Consider the following 18833-nt stretch of genomic DNA (forward strand, 5'->3'; position numbering starts at 1 on the left):
GTGGGGGGAGGGGACTGACTGGGGGGGACAAAAGGGACACAGATCGGTCTCCTCTCTCCCTGACAGCACGTGGAGCTCTTTGTTTACACACAGAGCTCCACGTCCCTGCTGTCACCGACGATTGCGGGTGTCTGGCAGACATCACGGCCACCAGGCACACGCATCGGCTCCCGAGCAATGCGCCGGGCACGTTGTTTCCCCGCTGCGCGCCCCCAGCGGCGCGCACTGGGAATGACAACAACAGGACATCCAGGGACGTCCACCCGGCACTTGAGAAACGTGCTGTGGACATCTTTCGTCCATAGCGCGGATCTCAAGTGGTTAAAGATATTTTAAATTTGAAAATCCGGATATGTAAACACTTAGGTGTAATGGAACCCTTCCGTGGGACTACAAGTGTCAGCGACAGTCTGGATAGCAGAAATCCTCTATCAATCTCAGTGAATTACTTTAATGGGCAAGTGCACGCTCACCACTGTAAGTCCTCAGCCGGCTGGTACACCTTGTCCAGATGATGTCTCTGTAGAAGAAGATGGTGGCGTCACACCGCGCGGCCGGTCCCGACACTCTGACAGGGGGAAACAGCTTTAAATGCTCTCAAGCACGCACCGATCTACCTGCTCTGCTAGCAGGGTTGTCTTCCAAAGATCCCTCTGGGGCGAATGATCCGGCTCTCTGCTGTAGGCCGCAGTCTCTCGCTCTCAGTCACATACAGACCGCCTTCCGGCAGTTGAGATGTCGTCCAGAGAGGCATAACCCAGGCCTGCCTTGTCCTTTTATCTGGTTACCCAGCAGGTTGTTCGGTGACGCTTTGCCTTGTGGTAAATTGGGTAAAAATGGGTAAATTGGGTAAAAAGGATAATAGTGATGCATTGTGGGATGTGTGGTTTAATGAAGGAGTGACTCTTATGCCACATACACACGATCGGTGAAACTGATGAGAATGGTCTGATGGACCGTTTTCATCGGTCAAAATCCATCGTGTGTGGGCGCCATTGGTTAGTTAACCATCGGTTTAACCACTTAAGCCCCGGACCATATTGCTGCCTAAAGACCCAAGGGGTTTTTACAGTTCGGGACTGTGTCGCTTTAACAGACAATTGCGCGGTCGTGCGACGTGGCTCCCAAACAAAATTGGCGTCCTTTTTTCCCCACAAATAGAGCTTTCTTTTGGTGGTATTTGATCACCTCTGCGGTTTTTATTTTTTGCGCTATAAACAAAAATAGAGCGACAATTTTGAAAAAAATGCAATATTTTTTACTTTTTGCTGTAATAAATATCCCCCAAAAACATATATAAAAACATTTTTTTTCCTCAGTTTAGGCCGATACGTATTCTTCTACCTATTTTTAGTAAAAAAAATCGCAATAAGCGTTTATCGATTGGTTTGCGCAAAATTTATAGCGTTTACAAAATAGGGGATAGTTTTATTGCATTTTTATTATTTTTTTTTTTTTTACTACTAATGGCGGCGATCAGCGATTTTTTTCGTGACTGCGACATTATGGCGGACACTTCGGACAATTTTGACACATTTTTGGGACCATTGTCATTTTCACAGCAAAAAATGCATTTAAATTGCATTCTTTATTGTGAAAATGACAGTTGCAGTTTGGGAGTTAACCACAGGGGGCGCTGTAGGAGTTAGGGTGCACCTAGTATGTGTTTACAACTGTTGGGGGGTGTGGCTGTAGGAATGACGTCATCGATCGTGTCTTCCCTATAAAGGGAATGACGCGATCGATGCGCCGACACAGTGAAGCACGGGGAAGCCGTGTTTACACACGGCTCTCCTCGTTCTTCAGCTCCGGGGAGCGATCGCGACGGAGCGGCTATAAACAAATAGCCGCGCCGTGGTCCCGGATCGCTCCCCGAGCGGACCCGACCTCCGCATGTAGCGGGGGGGGTCCCGATCGGACCCCCCACCCGCTAATAGGCGAGGACGTACCTGTACGCCCATGTGCCTGTACGTGCCATATTGTGGACGTATATGTACATGCGGGGGTCGGGAACTGGTTAAAAAAAGGCAACTTGTTTTAAAATTACCCGATGGATTCCTAACCGATAGGACAAAACCGATCGTTAGTAGGCATGACCATAGGTTAAAAATCCACGCATGTTCAGAATCAAGTCGACGCATGCTTGGAAGAATTGAATTTCGTTTTTTTCAGCACGTCATTGTGTTTTACATCACCGCGTTCTGACACGATCGTTTTCTTAACCGATGGTGTGTCGGCGCGATGGACCATCAGTCAGCTTCATCGGTTAACCGATGAAAACGGTCCATCTGTCCATTCCCATCGGATGGACTGATCGTGTGTACGCGGCATAACTGTGTAAATACGTTTGAGAACTACTAGACCCACAATGCTAAGCACAAGGCAAAGCTATATACATTTTTCACTCACTCACTCACTCAAAGGGTCAAATACTGTTGGTAAGGCGCCATTTTAGTTGATAACATCGGGTGGAATACTATATGGTAAAGGTTTCACTTTGATCATCTATTTTCATCACGCAACTATCTAATTTAAAATATCAAGGACTTTCTATACATCACTGGAAATTATTTTGCACAAATTATATTCAATTTATAATTGTGTATGGAATTTTTCACTTGTTTTACTTTTTTTCTTATTGAATACTATTGTTGATTCATGGTATTGTTTATATGATATATTTACCTATTATTCAAATATTCACATTTAGTTCACCAGCGCCCCCTACCCTCCCATTCCAAACATTTATTTCAGGTTACTGAATTTTGGGGAGCAGCTTATTCATATTTAATTATATTTATTCACATTTATTTAATTAATCACTGGTAGCATATACCACACAATATTTTCTGTGGCGCGAGATTCACACCACCCCCGTGCCAGTTGAATGCTCGTAATCCAAAGAACTTGCATATCAAAGCGAGTTTACCCCATTGAAGTCAAAATAATTTGTTCCGCATTGACTTCAATGGGATGCAATACCACATGTGGCCAGAAGTGGGGGGTGCCAGAGAGCCTCTGAAACGACCGGAAAGGCTCAAGGACACGCCGGCTGACCTCGGCAAACGTCTGAAAGACACGGGAACTGAGTATTTCCGTGTATTTCTGAGCATTGGCTAACGGCGCAGATCGGCTGCGATCTTCGCTGTTCGGCTCTGCTCAGCTCCGGCACCCCCGCACCTCAGGCCAAATGCGGTACTGCAGGCCCTATTAGGTTGAATTCTGCTTGTCTTGCGAGACAACCGAGTCAGAATTTTTTTTTAAAAGTTGCTTGCAAACCAAAACGCTCATTACTCTTAAACCGAGGTTCCACTGTACTTGTATATAAATTGAGATATATACAATACACAAAATGCTAATATTTATTCATTACTATTTATTCAAACTTATGTCAGCTTTATTTGATGACTTTTGATAACCCAATGTTATACGTTGATTTATTTGTGCTATTTCTAAGGCCCTGACGAAGCATGGGTTCCCGCGAGACGAGTAGGCCATACCTTCTGTCACCTTTCATCAGGTCCTGCACATCCTGGACACCGGATATAGTAAACTGTATTTTGTTTTAAACTGTAACAGATTTCTCTGCCTATGTTTGGAAAATTGATAGAAGAAGATCCTGGACTGCCGCACTCCTTAAAACAATGTCTTTATTGTACAAATAAAATCCAAAAAACAACCAAAGCAATACAGTCACAACGTAGTGAACAACAAGAAAAAGGTGGCTGACATGTTTCACATCATGTGATGCTTACTCATAGCTATGTTTGGCAAATACAACTTTTTCTACTTTCTTACAATTGTGGTATTTATATATTTTTTGCTCATACTCCATCTAGGCACAATTAAAGTCCCATTCCACTCTCCTTTTTTTGAATTTCAACCATATATCCTAGGGATGGTGCCTTTGTGGTATTATATCTGTTTCACATCTACCTTGGTTGGTTTTCACAAAAGTTATAGGGCCAGATTCACAAAGCACTTACGCCGACGTTTCTAAAGATGCGTGGCGTAATTGAAAAATGCGCCGCGCGTATCTTTGCGCCTGATCCTCAAAACGAAATACGCCTGAAAACCAGATTTTTGCGTCCGACGTAAAAACAATTACACCGGCGCATCTTGAAGCGCAAAATACGCTAGACGCACCATTGATTTTCTATGCTAATATGCAAATGAAGGAGATAGGGCGATCCACAAAAGTACGCTTGTGCGGCGTAGGCTACGCCCTGTGCGCATCTGCTAGTTTCACGGTGTAAAATTACACCTTATAAAAGCTGCCCTAACTTTACACCAGCCGTGTAAATGTCAGCTAAAGCAACACCGTTAGCGAAGAGCTGAGCACACACACTTGCAGGACAACAATCTGTATGCCAACATGCCAGGGGCATCCATGCTCATAGCTATACTAGTGACTTTAGTAACCGAGGGTACCCCTCTTCTGAGGGAAGAGCAGCCAGGAGACGCCTCGCAGAATGCATATTTGCACAGTAAACACACACATTAATCATGGCACAATGAGAATGCATGCATGCACACCCACTGTGGTCCCTAGCACAGACACATCACATCCTCATCAAATTGGATTAGACCCAAGTACCCCCCATGGTACTAGGGAGCAGCAACGCCACGCCACGGCTCCAATTATGTTACTGTGCATTCATACACCATTCACATGGACCTGGGATCACTTCTCCCTGGTCCTGGGGATCCCTACTCCACCAAAACTGAGGGTGACACCCTTTTTTCATCAGGAATGTCACCCCCACATTCACACACATAAACCAAATCATAATCACAGTATAATTAAAAAATCAAAAGTACAACCAAAATTAATGGCGGTGGCGTGAGCTATGCCTGGGCCGGCCACGGGCACGGCCACGGCCAACCAGGGGAGACTCATGGGGGAGAGCAGGGGAAGGAGGAGCCTCCCCTGGTGACTGTCCTCCTGCTGGCCTGCCCTCCAAGGCCACGGCTATCCTGGTCAGATCCACAGTGAGGGCAGCCGTATTGGCCTGGACAGCCTGGGTGTTTGCATGGACAGCCTGGGTCAGGGCAGACACCTCCAGGGCCACGCCTGCTGTGGCGGTCTGCAGGTCACAAATGCATGTTATGACCGCCAAGGAGTTTGTGCCCACATCACTGACCGAGTCCTTAATTGAGCCCAGGCTGTCCTCCATCTGGGCCAAAGTCCGGGTGACCTGACCCAGATGTTGGGTCTGCCGGGCCTGGTCCCTCCGCAGATTGGCCGGCAGAACCTCGGCCACCCCCCTGGTCTTCTGGGTAGCCTTCAAATCGCGACGCGGGAACGACGGCCATACTTAACATTGGCTGCACCTCCTAATAGCAGGAGCAACGTTCCGACGAAACCGACTTACGCAAACGACGTAAAAAAACTACCGCCGGGCGCACGTACGTTCGTGAATTGGCGTAAGTATGTAATTTGCATACTCTACGCTGGCAACTACGGGATCGCCACCTAGCGGCCAGCGTCAGAATGCACCCTAAGATACGACGGCGTAAGAGACTTATGCCAGTCGTATCTTAGGCTAAAGTCGGCGTATCTAGCTTTCTGAATACAGAAAGTAGATACGCCGGCGCAACTTAACAATTACGCGGCGTATCTATGGATACGCCGGCGTAATTGCTCTCTGAATCTACCCCATATAGGTAGATTCAGAGAGATTTGACTAACTTTAGGACGGCCTAGCCTAGCCTGTTTAGGCTACACCGCCGTAAATTAACTAGGCTAGTAGTGATTTTCAATCTACTTACCTGCTAATCTACGGTGGCGTAGCCTCAAACGAGCGGGCGTAAGGGCGCCTAATTCAAATTGGTTGGAGGGGGGCGTGTTGTATGGAAATGAGGCTTGACCTCACGTTTTTTGAATTTTTTTGCTACTGTGCATGCCCCGGGCGCCTACATTTCCCAATGCACATTGCGGCTAAGGACGCCGTACGGGCCTATTGATTTTGACGTGTACGTAAACGATGTAACTCCCGATTCACGGATGACTTGCGCAAACAACGTAAAAAATTTGAACCTCGCGGTGGGAACGGCGGCCATACTTTAACATTGTTATTCCACTTCATAGGTGGAATAACTTTAGGCCGCCTAAGGCCTTACGGAAACGACGTTAATCGACTGCGGCGGGCTCGCGTACGTTCGGGAATCGGCGTAAAAGCTCATTTACATAATCTACGCCGGCCGCAATGGAAGCGCCACCTAGCGGCCATCCAAAAAATTGCAAGCTAAGATAGAACGGCGCAAGCCGTCCTATCTTAGCTTTGTTTAAGCATATCTCTGTTTGAGCATATGCTTAAACAAACGCCGGCGTAGATTCAGATTTACTGTAGGCCGGCTTATCTACTGATAAGCCGGCCTAACTCTTTGTGAATCTACCTATCTGTGTCTACAAAATAGGGGATAGGTTTATGGCATTTTTATTATTTATTTAATTTTTACTAGTAATGGCGGCGATCAGTGATTTTTAGTGGGGATTGCGACATTGCGGCGGACAGATCAGACACCTAACGGACATTTTTGACAAATTACAGTAATCATTATTACAGTAATCAGTGCTAAAAATATGCACTGTTATTACACTTATTGACACTGGCAGGGAAGAGGTTACCATCAGTGGGGATCAAGGGGTTAACTGTGTTCCCTCACTGTGTGTTCTAACTGTATGGGGGATAGGCCCACTGGGACAACACACAGATCCGTCTTCCTGCATAGTGATCTCCCCTGTCAGAATGGAGATTCACCTTGTTTACACAGGCAGATGCCCGTTCAGTCACTGCGAGGAACAATCGCGGATGGCCAGCGGACATCGAGTCCACCAGACCCAATGCTGTATCCTGGCCTAGGCCAAAAAGGCCCAGGCCTAGGGCAGCACTTTGAAGGGGGGCAGCACGGAAAGAGTTCACGCCGGCTTGCGCTACACTGTTAGTGTAGTGCCAGTCTTATAGGGCGGACTGAGCTGAGAGTTTAGCGCCCCCATAAAGCGGCCGCACTGCTTCCGGTATGCGGGGAATACCGCAACTTTGGGGGGGGGGCGCTGCTTCTAATTTTGATTGTCCTATCATCCTGGACCACAAACCTTCCTCACTGGATTCTGACACTGCTGATCTCCTGACCTCTCAAGATGGAGTCTGAGAGAGTGACTGCTAGAACTGGTCCAGTAGTAATCGGCGCACGTACCTAGCAGTAGGACGTGTGGCTCCTGGTTCCCAGACAGGCAGGGTTTTCCTCCCCAGTCGCTGCTGTCTGCCCCCCTGGAGACTCACCTCTGCTCCTCCGGGGCTATCCACCCCCCCTGAGACCGTTGCCGGCTGTCCTTTTCAGGACAAGCCGCTACAACGGCCTAATCACGGCGGTTCACCCCTGCTCCTACACCCCCCTTTACCTCCACATTATCCCGATTTAAGGCATCCTCCCCGCCGCACTTTTCAGCCTCTTTCGGGACATCCGCGCCAGCCTGTCGAGATTTGCGGCAGCCGCGATCTAGGAAAGACAGCGGCTTCACCCGCGGCCTAGCAGCGCGCCGCTTCCCACGCCTGGCAATCACCGCCAAAACTGCCCAGAAAACCCCCCCTACCCCAGAAGGACACCATCTTTCTCCCAGTCACCAATTCCAACCCCCCCGGCATCACCAATCCATCCAGCCGACAGCCCCCAGCCTGGGTCCTGCTTCCTGATCGGCGGCCATCTTGGTACACCCTGCAACAAGGATACCTCTCATCCCCACTCCCCCCCCTCACCACCCAAATAGCACTTGATCCAGGGTTCGTCCAATCGCCTCTCAAGGGGTCAGGAAGAATTTTTTTTCCCTGCCTCAGCACATTGGCACAGCACGGCTGTAAGGTTCGGTTCTGGTTCCGTTGCCTAGGCTGGACCTTGGACAGGTGGATGTATGACCCCCTTCACCGGTGGGACAATTAAAACACAGACACGATATGCTGTATCAAAGATTGCAACTTGCTATATTTTGTCACAGAGTATTTATACATATGCAGATGTTCCCCTTTTTTACAAGTTTCAGAGAATTGGGGAACAAGTTACTAGCCTCAGGATGCCTGCGGCTGAGCCAGCCTTTGACACGTCTCACACTTACACAACCACAAAGCTAAATGTCAGCAGAATAACTAAAATAATTATGTTAACAAAAAAACACATATTGCAATGTCTTTAAGAGACCTATCTTATAAGCAAAATGGAACCCAAATCTAAAATGGAGTAACCAATGTCAAGAATATAACATTTCATTATTTCATATTCCTTATAATCCCTCCTTTGATCCAAAGAATGTTTACACTCTTGGGATCACTCACTATACCAAATCTGCATTTGTAGCATGGCTGGATTCCGGATTCTGTTTTATTTTCAACCCTGTTTTCCCAATTATACAGAATATTATTTTTACTGAAAGAAATGCACACAGGGCCAGGAGCAAGATCATTATAATTACTATTCCTGCCTTTTTAAAGAAACCCATAATATTAGGCCACAATCCTCCCAGAGATCCAGAAAAAGGATCCCAAGCATCTCCCATGTGTTGCATTTGATTCACCAGGGACACTCTCTCATTGTGATGGGCTTCTATTTGGTCATGATAATCTGGAACAGTAATCTCTCCAATAGCCTTACTATGACTAATTTTGGGTCTTGGCCTTTTCCTATCTTATGTATCCCATGGCAACCTGGGGTGAAGTAGCAAACCCCAAAAGCGGTCACCACAAACAGTATAAGCAATAGTCTGCAATATTTCCCTCCTTTAATCATTCTATTGTACACCCCTGACCGTTGTCCCATACAGTTTCTATTCTGATTGGCAGTCAAGTGCACTTTCTCTGTCTGTTGTCTAGGTGGGCTCTGGTTTTCCCGGACCCTTGCTCTATGGGGGGAGCCATCAGGGTCTCTAGCTTTGCGTCCTCCTTGTTCTTGAGCCCTCGCTCCAAGGGGGGAGCCATCGGGGCTTCTGGGGTCTTTATCTTCAAGGGACCCTTTTTCAATCTGCTCGCATGAATCCATGGTCCTAGGCCTTCAACCTTTACGGCTGTTCGGGAGACCTTTTCCACCGTATATGGACCTTGGTAAATGGGGCCTGTCTTTCTCCTTACGGCCAATTGCTTAACCAATACCTCGTCTCCAGGTATAAAAGGGTGAGTTGGATCTGTGGAAAGAGGAGAAAAGGTGACAGCAACTCCTTCTTGGGTATGTTGGATAGTACTTACCAGATGTTGCATCCAAGTCTCCTGTTGAGAAAACAAATCATTATCCTTCCCTACACTATTCTCAGCTGGAGGGTGTCCCATGAGTATCTCAAAAGGGGAATACCCTCTAGAATTAGGGGTAACCCTTATCTGGTAAAGTATACCTGGAAGATATAGGGACCAATTTTTCATAGTACCTTGAGTAGCTTTGTTCAGTTTGTCCTTAATGGTTCTATTCATTTGTTCCACAATTCCAGCACTCTGAGGGTTATAAGGGATGTGCAATTTCCACCGTATCCCCAAAGTCTTGGAGAATTCCTGTGTGAGTTTAGAGGTAAAAGCTGGTCCCTGATCAGACCAGATATTCACTGGGAGTCCGAATCGACTCACCCAATTATTTATAATAGCCCGTACCGCTATTCCTGCTGTTTCCCCAGTAGTGGGTAATGCCTCCACCCACCCGGAAAATGTATCCACAATTACCAAAAGATATTTGACATTCCCTTTCTGTTTTGGCATGTGTAAAGTCTATTTGTAAGTCTGTGAGAGGTCCTAATGGAGGGGGCAAATTTCCGTGTCTTCCCATTGCCTTGCCTTGTACATTATTTTGTGCGCATGTAACGCATGAGCTTACAAAGTCTTGTATTATTTTTATGAGTCCTTCTGTTTGAAAGTGGTCTCTGTATTGTTTCAAGATGGACTTCTGGCCTATGTGACCTGGTCCATGAATGTATGAGATGATCAATGGTGCCGCAGATTTAGGAATACCCATGATTCCCTCTTTATTTGTCCAAAGACCCGAAGGATCTTTGGCCAAATTATGCTGCATCCAGTCAGAGATATCAATGGGCGAAGCCATGGACTGTAAAAGCATAACCGTGGTTTTGAAGTCTGGTGCACCAAAATCATTCATGTAAAACATAGAGGTTACAGGGGTGTCATGTGCAGGGATAGTATCCGCTGCTTGTTTGGCTACTTTGTCAGCAAGTGCATTGCCAAGTGCTTCCGTGGTCCTACTCGTAGTATGAGCTTTCACTTTAATCACTGCAATCGCTTTAGGCAGGTGTATGGCATCTAGTAATGTTTCGATAAGGGTTTGATGCGATATAGGTTTCCCTTCTGCGGTTAAATATCCGCGTTGTTGCCAGATTTTCCCGTAGTCGTGTACAATTCCGTAAGCGTACCGACTGTCGGTGTATATATTTACCATTTGGTTTGCAAACAGCTGACAGGCACGTATTAACGCAGTAAGTTCAGCCTCTTGCGCAGATTTTGCGACTAAGGGTTTTGATTCATGAATAATGTCAGGAAGTTGGACAACTACATAACCAGTACGGTAGGTTTTATCATCGGGACGTGTACAGCTACCGTCCACATATATGTCAATGCCCCCTTCCAGGGGTTTCTCCTTTAAATCAGCTCTTGGGGAGGTTGTTTGGGAAATTAGGTCTTCACAATTATGTTCGGCACTGGTTCTGATTCAGGCATTAGTTTAATGAGGGAGTGCAGAAACCATACTATAGGAGTTGTGGATGGACAAGTTTTAATTTCTAAATTTTGTGTGTTCAAGAGAATTATCTCGTACCCACTTAACCTCTGAGCTATCATATGTTGCATGTTCGTGTTTTGCATCAGTTGTGTGACGCTGTGAGTTGTGAAAAGGGTCATGTGTGATGCCAGAACAAGTTTTTCTGCCGCCTGTACTGCCAGTGCGCAGGCGGCCAGTGCTTGAAGGCAAGCGGGCATACCCAGAACCTGGGGGGGTAGTTTCTTTGAAATGTACGTTACAGGTCTTTGCTTGCCACCATGCTCTTGAGTCAGAACAGCAGCCATGGTATTCCCCACAACGAGGCAATACAGTGAGAAGGCCCTACCATGTTGTATCAACCCCAAAGCGGGTGCATTACGAAGTGAACGCACCAGTGTGTCATAGGCAGTGACCATCTCAGGGGTCCAGGTAATTTGTTTGGGGGCTGTGGCGAGTGTAGCCTTCCTAAGGACTGAGTCATGAAATAAACAGTCTGGAATCCATTGCCTACAGTACACTATTGAGCCTAGGAAAGACAGCAGTGAGCGCTTGTCGCTCGGCCTGCTTAGTGCCGATATGGCCTCTACTCTGGCAGGGGATACCAGCCTGGCACCTTCCAAGATGACCGCTCCCAAGTATTCCACCCGAGACGAGCACCACTGCACCTTCTTAAAAGATGCTAAGTGACCCTTGTCAGCGAGGTGGTCTAACAGATGCACAGAGTCATTATAGCAGCCAGTTTCCGTCCCATTTCCTATTAGAAGATCGTCCACGTATTGGATCAGAACTGAACCATGTTCAGGAACCCAGTCAGTCAGGGATTGATTTAACACCATGCTGAAGGCGGCCGGACTGTCCACAAAACCCTGCGGTAACCTGGTCCATGTCAGTTGGCCGCGTTTCCATGAAAAACTAAAGAGGGGCTGACTAGCAGCATCAACGGGCACACTAAAAAATGCGTTGGCGAGGTCTATCACTGTATACCATTTGTGCTCTGGTGTCAAAGGAGCAAAGATGGTGCTAATATCTGCAACGAGGGGAGGTAGAGGTGTAATGCATTTGTTCAAGGGTCTTAAATCTTGTACCAAGCGCCATGTTCCGTTTTCCTTTCTTACGGGGTTAATGGGTGTATTCCAAGGACTGATGACTGGAGTCAATATGCCCTTTTGTAAGAATAATTGTATCTGCGGGTCTATACCATTCAACTTCTCCTCAGACAGGGGATATTGTTTCTGAAAAATAGGGATGCATCCCTGTCTGATTGTCGGCCGGTAGGGTGTGCAATTTAGAAAACCCACAGAATCTTTGGACTCTGCCCATATTTTATGTTGACCTACTGGTGGGGGTAGAGCCACAAAGAAGGATCTAATGGAGGCGCATGCGCGGCAGCTCCCAAGATGGCCGCCGTCATCTAGAGCTCCGCTCCACCACGGCCTAACGAGTCTCACCGGAGCAGTCTGAGCGCCCCTGCAGCCGTACCACTGGGATCACCGTGCAGGGGAAACACCCCCGATCCCGCAGATGTCCTCACCGTCCGTCTGGAGGGACCTGACAGGGCAGATGGCGGCGTCTCCTGGCCCCCTCAGCTATGCCAAGATGGCGGCGACACGAGGCCTGCCTGAAACGGAGTGACAGGAGGACTCCATAGCGGACCAGGATCTGCACCCTCCGCAGTCCCCAGGTACAGAATTCCCCCCCTTGGCAGCCGCTGCATCCCCTGAGTCACTGCTGGAGAGGGTGGGAGCTGGATTCCCCACTACCCCCATGATGGATCCCTATACAGGCATGCTGCTCTCTGTGTATGAGGTGCAGGAGGAGGCCCCCATCCCCACAGACTTTCCTTCTATGATGTCTGCCTTCTCCCTAATGTTGTCCAAAAGCCTAGCTGTAAACGCAGCGCAAATCACATCATCCATTCATGCTGATTTACTGCAGTTGGGGATGAGGATGGACACTATTGAGCAGAAAGCTGATCAGGCGGTGGTAAGGATTAATCAGAACTCTGCCAGGTTACAAGACGTGCAGGAGCAATTGGAAACAGCATTTGCGAAAATAGACGACCTTGAGAATCGTTCGAGACGCTATAACTTTAGGGTGAGGGGGCTCCCCGAAACTGATAAGGAGGTACAGGTCGCAGTGAAAACCCTCATTAAAAGCCTCATCCCTGATATTGCTGAGCACCGTCTTGAGCTAGATAGAGCTCACAGAGCATTGCAAGCCCCCCGATCGGATGGTTTACCCAGAGACATCATTGTGAAACCACACTTCTATGCTGTCAAAGAGGAGGTGATGAAAAGGGCAAGGCGTTCTGACAATCTCATGTTGAACGGTCACAAGATTCAAATTTTTGCAGACCTGTCCCCCTACACAGTACAAAAGCGGCGAGCCCTGAAACCGTTGCTGCAGGTCCTTATGGATAAGGAGGTCACATACAGATGGTCCTTCCCGATCCGTGTGAATTTCACCTACAGAAATAAAAGCTATGGCTTTTCAACTTTCGCGGAGGGGGAGCACCTGCTGGTTCACCTTGGACTGATTGCCCTGGAGCCCCCGAACTCACAGAACAACAGAGGAACTCCTGCTTCAACGAAAAGGCCTTCTCCTGGAAGCCCGCTGCAACAGACCTGGATGAAACAGACCCACAAGCGTTCCAAGGAGAACTTCCATACCTAAGGATCGGTTTCTGATGTCCCTTTTTGACAATCAGGGGTCCTGACCCGGGAGGGTCTCCCCTTCCTAGAGGGGACTGGGGGATCCCCCTCGCTTTTCTCCCAAGTGACTTCTCGGAGGGGGGAGGTCCCCGGGGTACATGGACCTAACACCGTAATTTTTATTTAATGTTTTTTTTCTCTTCTTTTTATTGGTGTTGCTTTCCCCTCCATCGGAACTGGGGTGGTTACCTTGGACTCGGGGGAGGTGGGGGGATTTGTCCGGAGCCACAGTGCTCCTGGGGGATGCATTTCTGCAAGGTTACATTGGGGTTAGAGTTAATAGCAGGTATAGCCATTCTACTCAACGGTTACAGTATTGGCATTGCGTTAACATAGGATCTCTTGGTGGGGGGGGGGGTGCCAACCCCGGGGAGGTATCATCCTTCACAGTTTATGCACCGGATATCGCTATGGTTGGGCATCTTTGCTCCCAAGGGGTTACTCCCGCTCATGAGGGGCGTTCAGTTTCTGGGAATCACGGGCTCCTAGTTAGTCCTCAGTTATGGTTTAGTGGTGACGGGCCGTGGTGGACCCAGTGCACCTCCATTGGATCGAGAGCACCATTGGTGCAATCAGATCCGTTTCCGGTCTTCCGGCGTTAGGGAAGCTCCGGCTCCCTAACAGGGCAGGGGTAGAAGCGGGCGTGCCCACTTCACCCCTGGGGGGGGAGGGGTCGGGGGACCCCCAGGTTCAAGTTATGCACAGTTTATTCCTGGTTTATGTTGGTATGCATCACTGCAGACATACATGCATAATATTGTCTCTTCTCTCTTTCCTCTCCTTTTCATCTCTGTCCGTTTTGCTTCCCTTTCCTAATCCCTGGAGTGCTCTTAGGTCCCACAGCAAGTTCCGGTCCTTCGTCCCGGGTCTCGTGTCCAGTGTGCCCAGATGGTCTGTTCTCAACTGGAAGCTCTCTCTGCTGGCTCAAGGTAGGCTGCGTTTGTCTGGTATAGTTTCTGCACCATGACTGACACACAACCCCCCCCACCAACCCTCAAACTCATCTCCCATAATGCGCAGGGACTAAATTCACCCGTTAAACGCAGGAAGCTCCTCCAACTCTACCACTCTATGCACGCAGATGTCCTTATGATTCAGGAGACCCACTTTCCATCCTCCTACAAACCCACATTCCTACACCAGCGTTACCCCCAATTTTTTCTGTCATCAGCCGATAACAAAACGAAAGGGGTGGCCATCTGTTTTGCTAGACACATCAACCTCTCCCTGGTGGACTCGATTGTCGATCCTCTGGGTCGCTATATCCTGGTCTCAGGACACATAGATGGGGAACTTTACACGTTTGTTTCTTACTATACCCCTAATAAGGGCCAAAAATCCTTTTTTGACTCCTTGCTACGCAAGCTACAACCTCACCTTAAGGGTACAGTCTTCATGGGAGGGGACTCTAACACAGCTTTTGACTTCTCTCTAGATAAATCAGCGGACGGGAAATCCAAACCTAAACGCCCTTCCAAACAGAGCTCTAAAATAGCTAAACTCCTTCACTCAGTGGGGTTAATAGATGTCTGGCGTGAAGCCAACCCACGCACAAAGGACTACACACACTTTTCTGCAACCCACAACTCCTACGCCAGGATTGACCACATTTTTACCCACGCCACGACAATACCCCTAATATGTAACACCAGGATAGTAGACTCCCCACTTTCAGACCACTCCATGGTGACGTTGACAACCCAGAGGCCCACAGGAGCTAGGAACCCACCTCGATGGCGCCTGAGGGAATCGCTGTTGAGCGACCCAATTCAGTGCTCCTTGCTGGAGGAGGCCATCAAAGAATACTTTCTTATTAACGCGACAGGGGAGGTCTCTCCTTCCACGGTCTGGGCGGCGCACAAGACGGTTGTCAGGGGGAAACTGATTCAGCTAGCAGCTAAGCTTAGGGCGGAACATAGGGCGGACACGCTTAAACTCGAGGAGGAATTTCGCACATTAAAAAAGACTCACAAACGCCACCCCACGACTGAACTACTCTCTCGCCTGGACAAGGCGCGGGCCCTACTTAATCTTTCCCTGACGACGGCAGCCGAACAACACCTTCGGTGGACCGGGGCAAAATTTTATTCCCAAACTGATAGGACGGGCTCCCGGCTGGCCACTAAATTGAGCCCCAGACAGCGATCGTTAGCCTTCCCTAAAATCAAAACGGACACGGGAGAACTGACGCAGAACCCGACCAAAATTATGGACACCTTCCTTCGGTTCTACTCGGACCTTTATAAACCTGCCGGTTCTCCCCTCAGCCCGACAGGGACAGAGTTTCTGGCAGAACTACCCCTGCCTTCTCTTTCAGAGGAGCATAGGGACCTTTTGGATTCCCCGTTCACGCAGGAGGAAGTTTTAACGACCATTAAGGCCCTAAAGTTGGGCTCCTCCCCGGGACCGGATGGCTTCTCCACGGGGTACTATAAGAAATTTGGCACATGCTTGGCTCCCCACTTGACGCGACTGTTCAACTCTCTCAGGGATGGAGCCCGGCTGGGGACAGACTTAAACTCAGCTTACATTTCGGTCATACCGAAACCAGATAAGGATCCTAGCGAAGTGTGTAATTACCGCCCCATATCTTTGATTAATAACGACATTAAAATTATGACGAAAATCTTAGCAAACAGACTATCGAGTTTCATCGCATCTTATATACACAAGGATCAGGTGGGCTTCATCCCTGGGAGACAGGGAACGGATCAGATCAGACGCGCCATTGATGTAATCTCTCTACTTAAATCACAATGGGATGGAGGTGCACCCCAAAAGGGTTTCCTGCTGTCCATAGACCTCCACAAGGCCTTCGACTCCATAGATTGGGAATACTTAAATGGAATTCTGGGTAGGTGGGGATTTGGCCCTAGCTCCTTAGCCTCATACAGTCGCTTTACTCACGCCCCTCTGCACAGGTACGCCTAATGGGCAGATACTCGGAGACCTTCGCCATAGGCAGGGGAACCAGACAGGGGTGTCCGCTCTCCCCGCTCCTATTTGTGGTGGCTATAGAGACTTTGGCAGTGGCCCTGAGAGCAAATCCAGACATCAAGGGGGTTACCTGTGGTCCAGTGGAACACAAATGCGCCCTATACGCGGACGACCTCCTGCTCTTTGTCACATCGCCCCTGCTGTCCACCCCAACCATTCTTAAAACACTACAGGTTTTCAGTGAGATTTCGGGATTGCAAGTTAATTTGGGTAAATCTCTAGCGATGAATATCTCTGTCCCCCCCGATTTACTCAAACAGCTTTCTAGTAATTTTACCTTCACCCGGACCCCCACGCAAATCCCATATCTGGGTATCAAATTGACGCCCGACATCAATGATCTTTTCAAGGCCAACTACCCCCCAATGATCCTTCGATGTAAAGGGGATATTATGCATTGGGCCAAATGTGGGTTGTCATGGCTGGGCAGAGTGAACGCGGTTAAAATGACCCTTCTCCCACGTCTTCTGTACCTTTTCCGCGCCCTACCAATCCCGGTGAAGAAGCAGTTCCTTAGCAAATTTCAATCGGAGATTGTCCGATTCGCCTGGGGAAAAAAGGGGTATAGATGTCCCTCGGGCATACTCTATCGGCTACGGACGGAGGGGGGAATTGGGCTTCCCAACCTATGGGGGTACTATAGAGCGGCCCAATTGTCACAAATATCGGCGGTATTCTCGAACGGACCCAAACCTGACTGGATAGCCATGGAGCGACAAGCCATCCCATTACACACCATTGATTTCATTTTAGGGGGCGACCCCAGACGCAGACCAGCCATTCTATCCCCAACACTGTCCCACTCTGTAACCCTCTGCTCCAGACTCTACTCCCTTCAATCCCTGATTTCCCCCCTGAAACCCCTGAGCCATTTGTTTCATAATCCAGACTTTCCACCAGGGTTGGATATCAGGGCATTCCGGTGGTGGACAGACAAAGGATTATACAGGATAGGACACTATCTCTCCCCAGCGGGACCGCTTTCCCTTCCGCACTGTAGGAAAAAACTGGATATGCCCGACAGCGAGCTCTTTCGGTTTTCACAAATCTCCCATTATCTCCATTCTATTAGGACGGATAAGTCGGTCCCCCCCTCTATAACTCCATATGAACACTGGTGTGCAAACACAATGGATCAGAGGGGCGGAATCTCCTTGATATACGTAGCATTGATGTCTAAGACAGAGAAGCCATCGTATGCACGGGCCTGGGAGGAGGATATGAACACTTCCTGGAGCACTGCGGTATGGTACCGCGCCTCCGCAAGGGCGTACAAAGGTATTATGAACGTGTGCCTTATAGAGGCGAGTCTGAAACTTCTGGTGCGGTGGTATTACGTCCCCTCCAGGTTGGCAAGAATGTTCCCAGGGACCTCTCCACAATGTTTTAGGGGCTGTGAATTGGGGGACTCCATGTACCACACGTGGTGGTCCTGCCCGCGCATTAGAGCCTTCTGGAAAAGGGTGTTTTGTGCCATCGGAGCCCTGCTGGGGACAGTGATATCTCCGCAGCCTAATGTCGCACTATTGAACCAGAGTATCCCGGGCCTACCTAAACAACCCGGGGGTTTAGCATTTTTCATACTGTTGGGGGCCAAATTGACCATAGCTAAGGCATGGAAGAAGCCATCAGTCTCCTTCCTGGCGTTTAAGAGAAAAGTCTCCTGGATAATGTCACAGGAGCAAATCGTAGCAAAATGTGCGGACCAATCGGAGAAATTCAGGTCCACATGGGAGCCTTGGGCTACATACTGCGGTGTGTCCCTTCTACCAGGGATACAGCCTGGGGGTGGGAGCACTCCACTCCACACATAATGGCATCTCTCTGTCCCTCTTCCCCTTTCTTTTTTCTTTCTTCTCTTTCTTCTTTTTTCCCTTCCTCTCCATCCCACGTGTCTCTCTCTCTCTACCTGCTTCTGCACCTCGCTTGGTGCTCGATTCAGTTTGCAGATTATATAGTTATTTGGTGACATTTTCTCATATTGACTGCATGCGCAGTTGCAGGCAGACACCCTGAGCCACATAGGCCGTGCGCTACTTTACGGGGCAGCGTGGGATTCCGGGGCCTTGGCTCCCAGGACGCAGTGTGAACCCTAGAGGGGCGTCCGGGGAGATGAGTGTCACGGGGCCTGCGCAGTGGTAGTATACAAGCCGGTCTGCCTTACTGGCAGACACAAGGCCGACTTCACAACCACGGACACTATAATCTGGCTGAAATGGTATGTTGTGTTTGTATGTCCATTAGGAGTATAACTCCAGAACTCTGTTATTGCATTAGCTCTGTACTTTTATGTGCCATTGTCTTCTGGCATTTTGGCATTTTGTTATGATAAAACCTTCAATAAAAACCATTAAATATAAAGAAGGATCTAATGTCCACCCGTTT

Source organism: Rana temporaria, chromosome 4 (genome assembly GCF_905171775.1).
Source record: "Rana temporaria chromosome 4, aRanTem1.1, whole genome shotgun sequence".
Lineage (NCBI taxonomy): Eukaryota > Metazoa > Chordata > Amphibia > Anura > Ranidae > Rana > Rana temporaria.